Source organism: Mustela nivalis, assembly GCF_964662115.1.
Source record: "Mustela nivalis genome assembly, chromosome: 10".
NCBI classification, from domain to species: domain Eukaryota; kingdom Metazoa; phylum Chordata; class Mammalia; order Carnivora; family Mustelidae; genus Mustela; species Mustela nivalis.
Genome location: NC_139029.1, coordinates 31125575 through 31142113, shown reverse-complemented (window position 1 = coordinate 31142113; position 16539 = coordinate 31125575). Strand labels below are relative to the sequence as shown.

At 45.2% G+C, this 16539-nt stretch overlaps 1 protein-coding gene across 4 annotated transcripts in view; it reads left to right on the top strand.

Moving 5' to 3' along the window:
• The window catches only part of HIVEP3 (HIVEP zinc finger 3), a 456791-nt gene that overhangs the window by 93882 nt on the left and 346370 nt on the right, over window positions 1-16539 (top strand). For 3 of the 4 annotated variants that reach the window (XM_082687130.1, XM_082687128.1, XM_082687124.1), the window contains exon 2: window positions 302-413. The exons of the other annotated variant lie outside the window; for it this stretch is intronic. The gene's annotated coding sequence lies outside the window, so the exon portion shown is untranslated. The remainder of the gene's footprint in view (window positions 1-301; window positions 414-16539) is intronic. 4 annotated transcript variants of the gene reach the window in all.

Genomic DNA, 16539 nt, shown 5'->3' with positions numbered 1-16539 from the left:
ATTCCGTGTTTTTCAGCAGCAGGAATTCAAGAGGGATGCTACTGTTTGGGTTTCTGATCGTGATTTATATTTATTCAGAGGAATAACAGAGGGTGGATCTGTTCCCGGCACGAGCATGCTCACAACCCGCCGACTCTCCCATTATCCAACTGCCTAGTTTGGTGCTTCAATGTACATGTACACGCCGTGTGCACATGTGTGTATACAAACACGCGTGCATGCCTGGATGGACGTATGCACGCACGCGTTATTTTTTAAGGACAATTCTTCCAATAAGGTCTTTACCCCTCACTTGAAACAGGTGTTCATGAAAAAAATGCACAAAATCCCGACTGACCGGAATAATTCATGAAGAAGGGGCTGGATCCGTGGGTCAGAGAACACAGGACCAGTTTGCCATCCCAAGGCCGAAGGTAGGGGACTCTGGATTTTTATTCGGCGGATGGATTCCTTGCGCTGGATTTTATTTATTGTGCTTTTGCCTGCGGCCGCCACGGGGAAGTGGAATAGCGGGCTGCGATTCCGTCTTGTCGTTGCCTTTCTTGGGCTAGGTGGCCGGTGGGCGGCCCGCGCGGCGTGCGGTGCCCTCGGTAGGCTGAGCGGCTGCTCGGCCTGGTGCCGGGGGAGCGGCGCGAGCCTCAAGTGACCCCCGCGCGTCAATCCGGGCGGCCGCCGCTGTAACCCTGTGCGCGCCGCGCGCTCCCCGCTCGCCCGCCGCCGCCCCGCACCCGCGCCCGGGCCACCGGCTCGCTCGGGAGCCTCCGCGGCCCGGCGATCGCCTCGCCGCCGCCGCACCTGCGCTGCCTGCTGCTGCCTTGGCTGCCGCCCTGGGAGGGTGCAGGGCGACCCAAGCGGGTCTCTGCTGCCTAAAAGGAGATTCGTGGTGGTGGTGGGGGTTGCTGGGTGCCAAGGCAGTGGAAGAGCTTTCCCTTCTCCCCTTTAACTCCCCTCCTCCCCCCGCCACTCCATGTTCCTAAAGCAGAACCACCAGCTGCCTCCCCTGCAAACAAAACCAAACAGAAACCAAACTCCTGCTCTGTTGGGGATTCTTGCCGTACGGCTAGCAAAGCGGGTGCCCCCCTCTCCAAGCTGTGCCCCACATTTTACCATCTTTCAAAATTAGAAACACGGGTGGTGCTGAATGGCCCCGGCTGAGATTGCAGGGGCTGCCTGGGGACTGCTGAACGTGGCAGACAGTCTGAACCCGCATAGGCTGGGACCCAAGTGGTGTAGAGGAGCGGGGAGGCCAGGCGTTGGTTTCGGTGAGCGTGGCTGCATCGGTTTACGTTGCAAGTCAGGACAACTTCTGTGGCTCTGCCCTCCCTTGAACTTTGGGGACAGTGGTTTGCAGGCCGGAGGGTCTGTTTCTGGCAGCCCTTGGCATTTTCACAGCAGCAGCATCCAGGTGCCCCCGCCCCCCAAGCCCCCAAGCCACATCGTGTGCTTCGGTTGTGTTAAAACTGGCTTGCTTTCTGGGCTCTGGGTGTGGGTGGTGGTGGAGAATGGGGTGTGCGCTGAACTGAGCTCCACCGAACCTTCTCCAGCCCTTGTCTGTATGATTATGTAACCCCAACTAATGATCAGACCGTGTGCCCGAGCAGCTCCCTATCGTTTCCCGGTCCTCCCCCGGACTGAAGGATTTGGGTCCCACGTTTAAGATGTTTTTATGTAACCATGTGTACGCCGGTGGGGGTGGGGGGGAGCAGGGGGAATGTGGGGAAAGGTGGAACAATTTGAGCAACTTCTGTGAAACACACAGGGGCCAAGACCACGTGTTTATTGGGGACAGGGTGGCATTGGCTTGGGATTGGTATTGATCTGAAGACCCTCCCATAACCCTTTCAGCTAGTTATTGCTTGTCTGAATTTTCCTCTGGTCACCCCCCCTCCCCTACCCAGAAGGTTGGAATTGCCCCTGCAAGGCCCCTAGCTTTCTCACTGAAGGAACACAATCCTGAATCCAGGGCACCTGGCCCAGGCTTCTTGCTTTAGGTCCCAGCTGTTCTTCATGCCTCTGGGAAGGCAAGGGTTTCAGTTTTGCTCTGGGGTTGGGCCGCCCTGTGAGGCTTGAGAAAACCCCAGGCCTGCTGAGCTGCTTGGCCTTGGCTTTTTATTTATTTATTTATTTATTTGTTTATTTGTTTATTTGAAAGACAGAGATCACAGGTAAGCAGAGAGGCAGGCAGAGAGAGAGAGAGAGAGGAGGAAGCAGGCTCCCTGCTGAGCAGAGAGCCGGATGTGGGGCTCCATCCCAGGACCCTGGGATCATGACCTGAGCCTAAGGCAGAGGCTTTAACCCACTGAGCCACCCAGGTGCCCCTGGCCTTGGCTTTTTAAAACTGTGATGACTTTGGCAGAGGCCAGAGACCCTTTGTATTCTGGCACTAAAACGTTGCGGGGTTTTTTGGGGAGATAGGAGAACAGCTGTCCCAACGAGATATGGAGATCTGCAGGCAGGAGGGGAAGGTGTGTATGACACTTTGCTCTCTGTTCTCCCCCGTTCTGTTTAGTGAAGGCACCCAGAAGACACAGGATTGTCACATGGGGCTCCTTTATCACACCCCTTAGCACCTCCGCCGAGGGCTGTTGGGTAGACTTGTTAATTTGATGGGAAATTCTGGCCTCTTCAGGTTCACCTGGTTTATTTCCCCCCAGCACCCCCATGTTTCTGCTGTAAGAGATAGCTACTAATGTGTACACATGGCAGCAGATCAGGCTGTGTTTAGCTGGCACTGTGCTTGACTCGTCTCTGCCCATTGTATTGCTGAGGCTGCCACCCTCCTTGCAGTGGAGAAGGGTTTGCTACTTTTGGGGGCCCCAGCCAAGTGGGCTTTTGAGACGTTGACTGTGTGAGAGGTCCAGGCAAGAGGAAGAAGATGCATTTAGTCTGAAGTCCTGGCAGATTCTAGGCCCCAGCTTGATGAGAGATAGCCTAGAGTAACAGCTGGATAGCTTCGAACTTGTCTCCCACTTCCTGCTCTGGGAGTTCCTGGTGCCTTTCTGGTTCTTTTCTGTCTCCATACTGTCCACCAGGGAGGTCCTGACATGCTGTCCTTCGTCCCATTTCTGGGCGAATGGGACCACGTTTGCAAATCCGCAGAAGCCCAGAAAAGGTGGGGCAGGGAACACTGGTTTCATGAACTGGGAGGGCTGGTGTTTCTGGTCAGGCTCGGGTGCATGTTACTGTGTTTCATCTGTAACATGGGTATCCTCATTATAGCCTTACCAAGCCCACTGAAGTATCTTGAGCAGAAAATGCCTGGGTTAAAAAGTAACACGTGGTCTGAGGCTAGCCAGGGTCAGAATAATACTGCAGCAATCTGAAATTCACATTTGTACAATTTCACTTACCCAGTTGGGTTCCTAGTGGTAAACCAAGAGAGATGTCATAAGGTCCATGAGCTACAGTTCATAGATTTTGACCACTGCAGATCGTTTCATACTTTCTTTCTGGAGTCTTCGTTTGTGTAAAGTTCTGAGGGGCTTTGTTTTAATTTGCCAAGTACCCCTAACAAATTGGAAGAGATTGACACAGTATGATATACGGGTTGTTAGTGTTCTTTTGGATAAATGCCAGTAAGAAGTACTAGTGATGTAAGAAAGAGAAAAAATTTAAAAAAGGAAATAAAATTTAAAAGGCACAGGAATTAAAAGCATAGAAATGTAGGGCTATCTAATCTAAGTATTTAGTATAAACAATACAGTCGGGCTCCTGGGTGGCTCAGTGGGTTAAGCCGCTGCCTTCGGCTCAGGTCATGATCTCAGGGTCCTGGGATCGAGTCCCGCATCGGGCTCTCTGCTCCACAGGGAGCCTGCTTTCTCCTCTCTCTCTCTGCCTGCCTCTCTGCCTACTTGTGATCTCTCTCTGTCAAATAAATAAATAAATAAAATCTAAAAAAAAAAAATAAAAATAAACAATACAGTGAAATTTTATGTATTTTGATAGGTCTTCCAAACTCTGAGTTGTAGCCCAGTAACTGATGCTCATCATGACCTTTAGGTGTCAAGAACAGTGTGAATGTGTGTCCAATTTAAGGAGGCATGAGATTTTATAGTATACCCCAAATGCTTTTTTTTTCCCCCAATAATGCTTAAAGGAAAAATGCATTTATGAAGGATAATAGAACCCTTGAGGTTTCTGGATAGCCACGGGCTTTCTGATCAAAATTATAACTATGCGGCACTCCTGTTGAAATTAATTGAGAACTTTATGACCTTTTGGTGAAATTTAGCAGGGAACTATTATGCTGGTATTAGCAGTGCTTACGTTGTAACATTTGATCTACAGAAAATACTGAGAGGGAAACACGGGAGACCCAACAGGCCTTCTTGTGACTGGAGACACACTTAGAGTCTTCCTACTTGGGGACTTGAGTGCTGGAATTGATTGGAAGAGACCCGATGATAGAAAAGACGGAGCAGGAAAGGTCACCCCTAGTGGCATGTGTCTCTTATGTCAGGGTAGACACTGTGCACTCCCCACTACCAATGTGCTGTTGAAAAACTAGACAGAAAAGTGAGTTCAGGATGTCACAGCAACTCTCTCATTCTACACTGTGGTGTTAATATGCCATTCAGACACCGTGCTCAAAACTGGAAGGATATCTGAGTTACACCAGCAGGGCTAAGCTTTGCCTAACCCAATGCCCATTTCCCGAGTTAACAGTTTTCTCCAAAAACAAATTCAGGAGGAAAAACAAAGGCAGAGGTCAGTGAATTGAAGGCTGACACTTTTAAAGAATATTTCTGAATCTGATGTATATGTCAAAAATGTGAAGACTCTAGCTTAAAGTAGCAGAAGAGTAGTGGTTCAGTTTCTAGATGCACATAAATTCATCATTTTGGGAAATCATTTGTAGACATTTTGAACTTGCCAAAACCACCCCCCGCCAACAAACAAACAAGCAAAAAACCCACAAAACCTGTTGACGACAGGCCATTGAATATGATCAGAAATGCTCAAAACTATCCAGAAGTTCCATCTACATAAGCAAAGGATTACTTATGTACTAAGGTAGAGAAAAGGGTCTTCTCCAAAGTCAGGGGGCTTGGAAGACAGAGGAGGTCATGGTAGGATGTGACTGAACCCCATTCCCCAAAGGGCTGCCCATTTGGGAGCTCCCACTTGGGATTATGTGCCTGGGCCGTGGATCCAGCTTGTTGATGAAAATCATACACACATGCACAGTGATTCTTCCGCTCATTACCAAGTGTTACAAAGTACCAGGCGTGGCGGGCATTCTTGCAAGAAAAAGGACAAGAATGGGGTTTTCCATCTACAAAGATGTGCAGTGGAGATGAACTGAGAATGCCCCTTAGATTAGGACAGTGATGCCAGGCAGAAGCACAGGGAAGTTAATCTCAGGAATCTTGGACACTCTCCGAACACACATGGGTCCTCGAATTGGGGCTCAGGGCCAACTTTTTGAAAAAACGAGTAACGCGTGCATGGCGAATAAGCAAATAATAGCAATGAAGAAAAATAAAAGTAGTGTTATAAGTACAGAACATGCTCTGCTGACCCCCTGTCATCAAGGTGAGTCTGTTCAGCCATTCATGGGACTCTCAGGCTTGGCAGTGAGAGGCTGAAGCTATCTTAAAGATCTGAGGAGCTCTGATAAAAAGGCACTGATTGAATTTTGAAAGGAGAAGAATTCTGAAAACCATCTCAATCAAGAGTCAATACAGCAGACCCTTGATGTTTTGGATGGCTCCATCTCAACCCTTCGGCAGATCCCCAAGTTTGCAAACAGCAGAATATTTGCATAGGCCCTCAGCTTCCTTCTGAATCACGTTTCTGGCCAGAGAGGAGCGAGTCCCAGGATTCTTCCCAGGCCACCGGATTCCTTGTCTTGTCTTGTCTTGTCTTGTCTTGTCTTGTCTTGTCTTTTCTTTTCTTTTCTTTTCTTTTCTTTTCTTTTCTTTTCTTTTCTTTTCTTTTCTTTTCTTTTCTTTTCTTTTCTTTCTTTCTTTCTTTTCTTTTCTTTCTTTCTTCTTCTTCTTTTTTTTAAGATTTTATTTATTTATTTGTCAGAGAGAGAGAGAGAGAGAGAGAACAAGCAGGGGGAGTGTCAGGCAGAGGGAGAAGCAGGCTCCCCACCATGCAAGGAGCTGATGCGGGACTCGAACCCAGGACCCTGGGATCATGACCTGAGCTGAAGGCAGATGCTTATCTGACTGAGCCACCCGGGTGTCCCTTCCTTGCCTTTTCAACATGTACTCAAAGAAATAAAGTTTCTCTCACTTTCAGAGAGTTTCTGTTTTCCTGGCGGGGAGCTTTCACAGGGCTCCCTCTCTAACCGAGAGAGGAACGCTCTCGCCCTGTAGCTTTGCGAAGCAGCCTTAACACTTGGCTTCAGGAGAAGGAAAATTGCTCCGAGGGGTTGTTCCCAAGTCGCTGAAAAATTGGACGTTGAAGCTACAAACTCCAGCCATGGCGGAAGTTGCTAAAAAAAAAAAAAAAAAACAAAAAAAAACCCACATAGGCAACCTCCCAAACTCCTTGCGTTCATTGGCCCTCAAGGTGTACTTAATACACTCTTAGCGACTTCCCCTGACTGTCAGCAAATCTTGAAGCAAAGAATTGGGGCACCACACAGTTGAGGCATGTGATAAAGGACTTAAAATGAGAGCATCACCCCTGAAATCTAGGCAAGAGAGACAGGACAGAGCCCTTTGCTCCATGTCCTCATTTGAAAGATTTCAGAATTTGGGAAGATTCCAGGAGATTGAAAACAAAACCAAAAAGCCAGTATTGTGATTATGATTACATTAAATAGAAGCGTCAGAGCGAATGTTCTCTGGAGGCTGGGCCTCACTGTACCTTACTGGAGAGTTCCTGCAAGGATCTTTCTGGAGTGATTTGGGTGGAAGCTCTTAGAATTTGAAGTGAGTTTAAGAGCTCCATGAGTTATCACTGAGGAGAACATCTTTGCCAAGCAACTAGGAAAGATGGGGCGGGAACCGCAGCCATTTGTTACAGGAGTGTCTTACTCCATTTTTCTCTATGAACTTCTTTTTAAACAGCGTTGATAAAATAGCTACTAGATTGAAAAGAACACTTATAAACTATATAAAGGTGGAAAGGGACTTACCAGTCCACTTAGAAGAAATGTTACTCTCATACCACTCCTCGAAGAGCTGTACTCCCATCCGTCCTGTCCCATCTCTTTCCTTTTGGGATAACCATTTTCTGGAAATTTCTGTTTCTCTTCCCTATGCTTTTTCTTTATTGTCTTACCCTCTTCTGTTTTGTGTCTCTAAACAGTATCTCCAGTTGTGTATGTCTGAATTTTATATAAATGGAATTGTTCTGTTCGTACCTCTGTGTTCTTATGTTCATAGCCTGTACGGACCACCTCTGCGGCACTGGTTGGGACACAAGTGAAATATTCCTGTATCTTTTGGTGGTAAATTGCTGATTACCTGATGACCCGTTTGCAACCTGCCCCCCACCCTAAGTGGGTGCCATCATGAGACCTCTTCAAGTCCCTTCCCCTTCCTGAAGGAAATCACACCTGGCCCAGCAGGGGGTCTTGGGACCCCAGCTCCCACACTGCTTCTGGGATCCCCTCTGACTGACTGGTGACCAATGGCTAAAAGTATCATTCCTGGATTTGTTCATGTTTTTGAGTGTAGCAGGAATTTTTTCGCTTTGCTGAACTGTAATAGTCCACTGAATGAATATATTGTGGCTCACATATCCTATTAGGAATAAACGCTGAAGCTACCTCCACTTTCTTTTTCTATTTTAAATAAAGCTGCTGTGAATATTCTTGTTCAAGCCCCACCCCCTCCAGCAGGAGAACATGTATATGAGTTTACTTGGGGGAAGATACAGAGGAGTACAATTACTGGTCATAGACTGTGGGCCTCTTCCATGCTACTAGACAAGTTCAAAATTAATTTCCATTATGTTATGTGAATTTCACCTCAGTAAAAAAACTAATTTCTGTTGTGGTTGACCAGTTTCTATACCCAGCTACAGTATATAATTGTTGCTTTTGCTGTGTATCCTTGCTAGCACTTTATGTTTTGTTGGACATTGTCAGAAAATTTTAAAATTATTATTATTATTTTTTATTTATTTGACAGAGATCACAAGTAGGCAGAGAGGCTGGCAGAAAGAGAGAGGAGGAAGCAGGGTCCCCACAGAGCAGAGAGCCTGACTCGGGGCTCGATCCCAGGACCCGGGGATCATGACCTGAGCCAAAGGCAGAGGCTTTAACCTACTGGGCCACCCAGGTGCCTGTCAGAAATTTTTGCCAGTCTTGTGCGTGTACAATAGTATCATATCTGCTTTTAATTGTATACATTTGATTACTCAAGGATTTCAGCATTTCTTCATATGCTTTTTGACTTTTTTGGTTGTGAGTGTGTGTGTGTGTGTGTGTGTGAAGTGCCTTTTCAAGTCTCTTCTCCATTTATTTAAAAATTCGGTAGTTCATCTTTTTCTCATTTATTTGTGGAAGTTATTTATGTATGTTGGAAACTATTAGTGTTGGAAATACCTTCTCCTCATTTGTGGGCTGTTTCTGGATTTTTTTTTAGTATTTTAAAATATTTTTATTTTTAGTATTTATATTTTTAGTATTTTCTATTTTAGTATTTTTAGAGTGGCAGAAATTCTGATTTTTAATGTAATAAAATTTTATCTTTCTTTTATCAGTGAACTTTTTGTGTCTTTTTAATGACATCTTTCCCAATGGCAAAGTCACAAAATAGTCTCTTGTATTGTCTTCTTTTTTATTTTTTTTTAAAGATTCCATTTATTTATTTGACAGACAGAGATCACAAGCAGGCAGAGAGGCAGGCAGAGAGAGAGGAGGAAGCAGGCTCCCTGCTGAGCAGAGAGCCCAATGCAAGGCTCAATCCCAGGACCCTGAAATCATGATCTGAGCCAAAGGCAGCAGCCCAACCCACTGAGCCACCTAGGGACCCCTCTTGTATTGTCTTTTAAAACTTTTAGTTTTGACTCTCATGGTTACTATATTCCCTTGAGAATGATGTTCTCTATGGATTTGATACTCTTTATCAGGATAAGGAACTACCATTCTTCAGTAGTTAGCAAAGTGTTTTTTTTTTAAATCATAAATAGATCTTTATAAAATATTTTCCCTCTATGTTTGGGGAAAATTTATTTAATTTTTTTCTTCCTTTAATTTGTTAATATCTGGTCAACTATTTTTCAGTGTAAAATTAATCTTGTTTTCCTAGAATAAACCTGACTTGGTCATGGTGGATTCATTTTGTTATATGTTGCTAGATTTGTTTTGCTATTATTTTGTTGAGAAGCTGTATATCTGTGTTCATTCATGAGTGTGTTAGACTGTGATTTTCATTTCTTGTATTATCCTTGTCAGGATTTTTGTATCCAGTTCTGCTAGACTTGTGAAGTGAGCTGAAGAATGTTTTCTCTTTATCTCTTCTCTAAGAGTTATGTAGGGATGGGATGCTTTCTTCCTTGGGGATTTATAATCTTTAATTCGGTTTCTTCAATAGTTATTGATTTATTTTCAGGTTTTAATTTTTTTCCCTGGAATTTATTTATTTATTTTTAAGGAATTTATCCATTTGTCAGAGTTTTCAAAATTTTTACCATAAAGTTATTTATAATATGCTTTTTATCCTTTTAAGCTCTGTAGCGTCAATGGTGATACATCGCCTTTTCATTTATATTACTGTTGGGCCATCTGTATTTTTTGGTTGAATACCTTTTGCAGAATTTTGTCTATCTTATTAATCTTTTAAATAATCAGTTGTTGACTTTGTGATCCTTTCTATCATTTGTTTTCTAGTTCATTAATTTCTACACTGAGTTTTATTAATTTCTCCATTCTAACTTCTTTAGGTTGGATCTGTTGTTCTTTCTGAACTTCTTAAGTTGAATGTTTGATTTTTTTCCTGTTATGAACATTATAGGTTATTTATTTCCATTTATTTATTTGAGAGAGAGAGAAAGAGAGAGAGAGAGAGCATGAGAGTAGGGTGAGGGTCAGAGGGAGAAGCAGACTTCCTGCTGAACAGGGAGCCCAATATGAGCCTTCATCCTGGGACCATGGGATCATGACCAGAGCTGAAGGCAGATGCCTAACTGACTGAGCCATCTAGGTGCCCTGCTTTTACCGTTTTGATACTGATTTCTAACTTAATTGTTTCATGGATGGTAAATGTTATTTGTAAATTTTATTCCACCTTTTGTATTTACATTTGTTGAATCTTATTGTGTGAGACTTAGTACGTGGTCAGTTTTCGTAATGTTGCATAGATTCTGTCATTGTTCGATATAGTGTTCTGTATAACTCTATTGGATAAAACATCTTAACTATGTTGTTCAAATCTTTTCTGTCAATATCTGGTTTTCTTCTGCCTGATCAATTAGTCACTGAGAGAAGTGCATTACAATCTCCCACTATGATTGTGGATTTTTCTTTCTCCTTATGGGTCTGCCAGTTTTTTGTTTTATATATTTTATGCCTTTGTTAATATGTACCTACATATTTAGAATTGTTTTATCTTTCTGGTGAATTGGATCTTTAATAACGGAGTAGTGTCTGTTTCTCTAGTGATTCCGTAAGACTTTAAAGTCTATTCTAACTGATATTAATAAAGTACTATTAATTTTGCTTTGTTTACTATTATCTGAGGAAGTCTGAAGTACATTTTTTAGAATTTTCTTATTTCAGTGTCTGCTGGTGACAAGTTTTCTGTTTTTCTTCACTTGAAAATACAGTAACTTTACCCTTGTTTTTGAGAGCTAGCTTCTCAGGGTAGAATTCTAGGTTGACAGTTATTTTCTCTCCAATACAATGAAATTATTACTTAAACATCTTCTGTTTTCCACCAAAATCTTCGAAATCTACTGTCAGTCTTATGTTTCCTTTGAGAATAATCTTTCTTTTTTCTCTGACTACCTTTGAATGTTTGTTTTTTTGTCTTTGGTGTTCTACATCTTCTCAAAGATGTACCTGAGTGCATATTTCTTTTACTTTCTTAAACCTGGTACTCATTAGACTTCCATGATCCATGGGAGAGAATCATTTATCAGTTATGGGAAATTCTCAGCCTATCTCCTCAGGCCACAAAAGATGAACGTCAAGGTCCCCTTGTTTGGCAGAGATCCTCAAACTGGCTTCAGGGCTTGGCTTCTGTTCTGGGTTTCGGCTTTTACTTACTCTTCATTTGCTGAATACATCTTACAAACTTTGTAGCTCATTAGTCATTCAAAAAGGTATTTCTCTATACTCTCCAGTTTTCTTTTGTTGTTTTCAGTAGAGTTGTGTACATATCTGGTCCACAGGGTTTATAAGTCAAAGTGTACAGTTTTAACACCATAATAAACCTTAACACTTGCTAAACATGAAAGACCATGCTGAGTCTATTAACAGGATGTAAGTATTTATATATATTTATTTCAATGGGTAGTCTATTCTGTGATTCATTCATTAGATATGCTGGTTTGTTCTTGTAACGTACCTTGCACAGGTTCCTTCCAGGCTAAGACAGACAACTTACTGGTGCTAATGGATGGAGTATGGATGTTTTAAATGTGTCAAGAAGAGTCTTACCAGAATGGAAATGAGTGACACTGAATAGTTAACAGTTTAGCCTTTAAATGGAGGCGTTCATCCACAGCTAGGGGATTAGTTCTTCTTTCTTGGTTACTTAGGAGAACTGATGGATTTTTAGCTGATTTTCAGTTTCACACCTGAACTGTCCTGTTTCACAGGGCATTTCTTCTGGATGCAGCTTCTTTTCCAAGCCTGGAATAAGTTAATTAGGCTTAGAGAGGGTCTCCTTGCTTTCCAAGGGCTAAATGCTCAGAACTGCTACCTTTTCTAGAACTTCTGGATCGCTGGGCATTTGTTGTTGATTTTTCCCCATGTTGAGCCAGAGTCCCACCTCATGCTACCCTTACCTCCTCATTCTTAGTTTTGTTATTGAATGATAGGTCTTCCCACCTCAGGACCAACTCTTTTTGGGGGGGAGAAAAAAAGTGCAAGCATCCAGTTCTCTAAGAGTGGTTTTCTCAACTTCCAGCAAGCAGGACTTGGAGACAGCTGGCATCCCCAGACCCACCTACCGCCCATGTGGCTGGGTTGCGCTTGGCTGAACTGAACTTGCATTCTTTTTGGCTGAGGGACTTTATAACTCTCTGTTGCTAGGAGGAGTTTGTCCAAAAGAGCACTGACTGGTTACTCCCATGTGGTTTACTCCTGGGCAGGTGGGCCCAGCTGCTCACTTCCTGGTGTATTTCTGAGTGAGGGGCTGTTGGATTGTCATTGTCCCCTTCCCTTCCTGCGAGCCTACTAATAGTGGGGCATAGCAGATGGACGTTCCGGCTGCCACGGGCCCCCTGCAGGCCCACCGGAGGGAACCGTGCCAGTCTCTTCTTCTGTCCCCATTCCTGATGCCTGCCTTGCCCTGTTAACTTCTGTGTTCACCTCTCATCCGGCTGAGGCTGGGCTGCCCCTGGCATTAGGGAACCCAGCTGAAACTGGCTGGGTGAAGGCTTTCTTCTTTCCCTCCATCCTTTCTGGGGTTTAAGATAGTAGGGTCTCCTCTTGCCGCTACCCCAGAGCAGTGTAGCATTTGCTTTCCCTGTTCTCTCTACCTCCTTTTCTCCCCTGCTGTAGCCCCTCACCCCAACCCTATTGCCAAAGGTTTTGGAGAGAACAATTCAAGGATGAATGATATTTTTCTTGGACAGAGACACTTGACCGCCCTTCCTCCCAAGGCCAAGTAATTCTTGGAAAGGTGTTTCCTCTTTTTCATCTAATATATGCATACTTTCTATCTGGGAGGCAGAAGCCACAGAGGAGCCCAATGAGAGAGCCCCGTGGGCTTGCCAGCCTTCTCTGTGGGTCACTGGCCAGTTTTGCTGAACAGCTGCCCCTCTGAAGTAGGCTGAGGATCAGTCTCCCTGGATGTCTGATCATTTCCACTAATTTGTAATGGCAGTGCTGGAAATGCTTGGGGCTCAGGGGCCTGCCACTAGCTTGGCATGGACAGAGAGAGAGTAGGCTTTCAGGAGAGAGAGAGGAAAGGAGGGAGGGAGAAAGGAAGGGAAAAGACAAGCACACAAGGAGGGAAGGAGGGGAGGAAAGAAAGAGAGAGAGAAAGAAAAGAAAAAAAAGAAATAAGTAAAAGAAGCAGAACATACATAACTCTCGTTCTGGAACCCACAGCATCTCGGGGGGACTGGATGACGTCAAGTCTCTTTTTGAAATTGAGCGTAATATACATATAACAAAAGCCACCCTTTTGCGTATACAATTCAAAGAGTTTTGACAAACATCTCCAGCCACGCAGCCGCACCACAGACGACGATCTCCGTCATGCCCTACAAGTTCCTTGGTGCCTATTTCCTGTCCATTCTTTCTTCCCACCCCCTATCCCTTTGCAACCACCACTTGGGGTTCTGAAACTAGAGTTCTGCGTTTTCTAGAACTCCGTACAGATGGAATCTCACAACAGGTGCTGTTATGGCTCCTGACTTCTTTCACTCTGGACAGTGCTTCTGAGACTCATGCCTGTCCTGTGCACCATCAGCTCGTTCTCGCACGGCCGTGCGATGCTCCCCCACGGGGAGGCCACCATTTCTCCACTCACTCGCCCGCTGATAGACATTTGGGCTGTTTTCTGCTTTGAGGCGACTGTAAATAAAACTCCGTAACATTCACAGACAGGCTTCTGTGTGTACATACCTTTTCATTTCTCTTGGGTAAATACTTAGTCAAGTTTCTTACTTGCCTCTCCAGCAATTGGAATGCCCGTTCTATCCATCCGTGGGCCTATCAGCCTGTCGCCAGGTGGCCACTTCTATTTCCCTCTTTATGAACGAGCTAGAAATAATAAAGAGATCTGGACACCTCCCCCTCTGCTAGCCCCTCATGTATCCCTCAAACATCGTGTTCTGATTGTCTACCTATTTGATACCCTTACTAGATTAGAAACAATATGGCACAGGATGGAGGGCACAAGCCTTGGAGCCAGACTGCCAGAGTTCACATTCTAACTCCGTCACATTCTAACTGTGGGACTATGGACAAGCTCCTTAACTCAGTTTTTTATCTGCAAGATGGGTATATTAAGAATACCTCCTGGGCTGCCTGGGTCTCTCAGTGGGTTAAGCCTCTGCCTTCAACCCAGGTCATGATCTCAGGGTCCTGGGATCAAGCCCCGTGTTGGGCTCTCTGCTCAGCAGGGAGCCTGCTTCCCTCCTCTCTCTCTGCCTTCCTCTCTGCCTACTTGTGATCTCTCTCTCTGTCAAAAAAAAAAAAGAATACCTCCTGAATGGCATTTTGAAATATAGATAGATAGAGAGATAAACACTTGAGCCATAATAAATACTATTCTGTTGAATAACGTGACAAATAGGAATATCAGGGTCTGGAAAACACATGGTGGGATCTCGTCTTAGCAGCTCATGATGGGACCGAGCAGTTCCATCAGCTGCATCCCAGCATCTGAGTTCCCACTGGGTGACAAGCACTGCCTTCATACTGGGTGGACAGCACTCTCTTCCCCCTTGTTATCTATCAGCTCTTCTAGCTGGGGCTCTAGCTGCTTCCTTTCAATTCTTGAATTAAAGTTCTGTTTTGGTTCTCTTGAGTGTTTATTATGCTTTGAGAATCGTAACTATAAGTTGCAAGGGAATCCCACTTGTTTGCTTTGTCCCCGTTACTGCCCCCAGTTCTGGGTCTGTGCCCATCAACCCCTTGGGAAGCAAGGCCTGGAAAGGCCCCTCCCACACTCTGAGAACCTCATACCCTGCTTGGTGTGAATCCTCATGTATCAAAGGCCTGAAGGCTTTATATTGATTAGAGATATGGCAAGGCGGGAACAGGCCCAGATATATTTTCCTACAGCTCTATCAAGTATGTAACTGTTAGGACCTCGATAATAGCCCGGGTTGTAGGTGCCCCTCCTTGACCCTGTCACCTCTACAAGCCAGGAACTGAACCTGTATTGAGTGATGACTCTCTCATTGTGGTGAGGGCTATGAGGCCCACTGAGTACATGATTGGAAATGAGGACTCAGCCTAACAGCCCTGCTTTCCAGGAAATACTTTGTAGGTCTATCCTTTTTCTCTCCAAGAATAAGATGAGTATGGGCCAGGGTGATCAGAAGAACTAGAGAAATCAGAATGTGGGATTGATTTTTGGTATTTGCCAAGGTGAGAATAATGCTTCCAAAGCACAGCCTTCTGTGGGTCTGTGGGGAGTGTGTCTGGAGTCTGGGAGCTCTGAGCCATGCATTTTGGTAAGCACCTTTTACGGGGTGCTCGAGGTCAAGCACGGTGTTAATCTCAGTCAGCACTGTTGAGTTGGAAGATGACTGGCCATCTACCCTTAGAGCAGTGATTCCCATCTTGGGGTGTTCTGATTTTATAGGTCTGGGGTGAGTCCTGAACCTTTGAACACTCCCCCAGGGGTTTTAATGGATAGCCAAGGCTAGGAATCATTTTAGAGATAAGGGCATTGAGCCTTCGGAGGTCAAAGTCGTTGGCTCAGTCACTGTGAGGGGAGGTGCAGGATAGGAGTGCGGGCCCGTGTGACTGCATTGCTTGGGACCGGGTGCTCCATTCTGTGTGTTGATCAGAAAGGTGCTCCTGGTGCCAGGCAGGAAATAGTCAGTAGGGACACAGAGATGCTGATGGCTTTCTTAGTGTTTCCGGGCTGACCCAACACTCTTTAGGGACTCAGTACATGTGTGCTCTGAGGCTGAAAGGCTTCCAGGACAGAAAGTCACTGGCCCTGGCTCACTCAGAAGGGGAGTACGCCATCCACCCGCAGCTCTTGGTCCGGGCCTAGGTTGGTCACATCTGGGTCCAAGAAAACAAGGGTGGATTTTCTTGATTTTCTTTTCTAGTGTGACCCCATGGCCAGGCATGGGGTCTTGGTCTTTCCTGAGCAGAGCAGGATGGGAGACAAGTCAAGTAAGGAGTGATCTTTCTCATCCTTTGCTCCAATAACAACTGTGGCAATGGGACTCCCAGGAACCAAGTGCTTCATGCACGAGGCCCCGCTCTAAGGGCCTGACATAAGTGATCTTCTTTTATCCTCCCAGGCCTCCTGGGCAGTACGTGCTACGATTACTCCCATTTTCCAGACAGGGAAAGTGAAGCTCAGAGAGTTCAGTGGCTAGAAATGGGCGCCGTCCCAGGTGGTTGGAGCCTGGGGCTCACTCCTCACCCATCAAACCAAACTGTTTGGCCTTGGGTTTTAATTCTTTCAGGACTGTCGTCTGGTGATAGATTCACTTCGAGCGCGCGGGCATCTCTCCATCTCACCATTTCTTGGCCCCGAGCTGGATTCGTAGCAGGTCTTCAGGAAATATGAGCAGGTTGATGGATTCTATTTTATTTCCATTGATTTTATTTCTGAGGAGTCTGCCGTATCACAAGGCTGTGATCATCGTAAGGGTGTTCCAGGAACGTGACTGTTCCTGTAAGCTGGAAAGGCTCCTCCCACACTCTGAGACCCTCCTACCCTGCTTTGCATGAGTCCTCATGTATCAAAACTGTAAGCTCGTACA